At 36.3% G+C, this 1,870-nt stretch overlaps 1 long non-coding RNA gene across 1 annotated transcript; it reads right to left on the reverse strand.

Annotated features, from left to right (window-relative positions):
* Window positions 1-417: 417 nt before the first annotated feature.
* LOC108165763 (uncharacterized) lies at window positions 418-1,864 on the reverse strand. Its single transcript, XR_001776087.1, has 4 exons — window positions 1,705-1,864; window positions 1,297-1,607; window positions 1,139-1,191; window positions 418-723 (listed from the first exon to the last, which is right to left on the reverse strand). It is a non-coding gene; the product is annotated as an uncharacterized LOC108165763 (long non-coding RNA).
* Between the last annotated feature and the right edge of the window lie 6 nt (window positions 1,865-1,870).

Genomic DNA, 1,870 nt, shown 5'->3' on the forward strand with positions numbered 1-1,870 from the left:
GACTCTACTTAAGTAGAGACCAGGAGCACTTTGTGATCCTGGTCTGTGAAAAGTGCTATAGAAATAAAGCTTACTTACTTAACATGTGAATAGCAACAAGAGACAGAGAGTGAATTGTCAGTCATTGGATGAAAAAACAATGACATCACAATTCATTACTTACATGTGATTGGTTGGTAGATATCCCCCTATTGGACTCACTAGACCTTTATAATTACAGGCCTGGTTAAGCCCCTCCCTAATAAATTATAAAAAAATAACCCAGAAATAAAAATACACCAAGCACAAGGTATAGGGTATAGGGCATTTTTGTTGAAAAAGAAATATGTACATACATGCATATAAAACACATCTACAAATAAAGAAACTACATATAAAATAAAACATCTATAAATAAAAAACTTCAGTTTAAAAAAAAAAATAGATTACAGCACAAAATGCTCGTCTACTTCTGGGCCGTGTGGTGGTGGCGTTCTTTCTGAGCATGATCCAACATACAAATGCTTATGACGCAACATGCTGTATTTAGGGTTARCTTCAAGTCTCTTGTAGTTTGGAGCAGAGGTTGTCGAGCTCCTGGCTGCGGAAACTTGGTGGTTTCACAATCCAGCCTGATTCACCCTCGAAGACGCCATCCTCTTCATCAGACATGAGGTCAATGGTGACACCTTCCCAAAAGGAAATCTCCTCTGCTGCCAGGACGCTCTCYCTCGCCTCCAGCAGCTGTWGACACAGAACAGACATTAAGTCATAAAGAATCTTTATGAAAACATATTGTTGAAACTATACTGACATTTTAAGTGTCTTGGTTAAGAAACACCAAAGGTGGGGAGGTGTAATCCATTTGTCATTGAAAACTATGGCTATTTGGTAAAGTATCAACTCCTGAATATCATGTGAATAAACATGATATTTAACAAAACATTGATAAAAGTACTTAAGTGATTTGTCATTAACCATTGAGGCTACATTAAAATTATTAAACACCATCTTGTCCCAAAATGTTACAGCTTCTTAAGAAAATTAAATGTTATTTTTCTTTTCACTGCTGATTGCATTCATACACACATATATACAAACATGCATGCAAAACTGATGCATTTGATGCAATTGTAACATCTCTAGTTATAAATCTTACCTGCTTCTTTCTTTAGCTACATCTGGATGACTGGCWGTAGGTCCTGGATGCAGCTGGAAAACATTTTTGTGCATCGTCAATACATAGCATAATTACATTATATACATAAACAATGTTGAACCATAAAATATCAACATTCTAAAATAGTAGATACTCACACAGTTGCATCTCTGTCCTCATCACGGACATCAGAACGTTCCAGAAGAGTCTGATTGAAACAAATGTGACTCTCATTCTGTGGAGTCTGTGGAAATGAATGTAAAATTAAAAAAATATTGTGGCAAATATATTGCTTTCTCAAAAATACACAAGTAAATAAGTTAAAATTATTCTCAACCAACCATTATACAGTCGGGAATCAACGCAGTGATTAATTATACATTCCCGCTTCATGACTTCGTCCTCAGATCCGTCCTCCATCCGCCATTTTGAAGATCTTTACTGTTTTCCACACTCTGCCTTGCAAACTCTGCGTTACAACAAAATAAATAAAATAACGGGAAGATCAGTTTTCCTTACAAATATGCGAGTGTTCACTATTCACTAAATGTGAAATCATAACTTACTGAATTTCTCTTGGTCCTGGTGGACTCAGAGCTCCTCGGCACCGTGGTCTGAGGTCTGGCTGGTTCTGCTAGGCCATTTTTCAGGTCTGAAAAAAAATCAAAGAAGATGCGAGTATTTTTAAGAGTTCAGAACATCACATGTAATAGAGATTACAATACAAAATCT

This window comes from Poecilia reticulata, linkage group LG21 (genome assembly GCF_000633615.1).
Source record: "Poecilia reticulata strain Guanapo linkage group LG21, Guppy_female_1.0+MT, whole genome shotgun sequence".
NCBI classification, from domain to species: domain Eukaryota; kingdom Metazoa; phylum Chordata; class Actinopteri; order Cyprinodontiformes; family Poeciliidae; genus Poecilia; species Poecilia reticulata.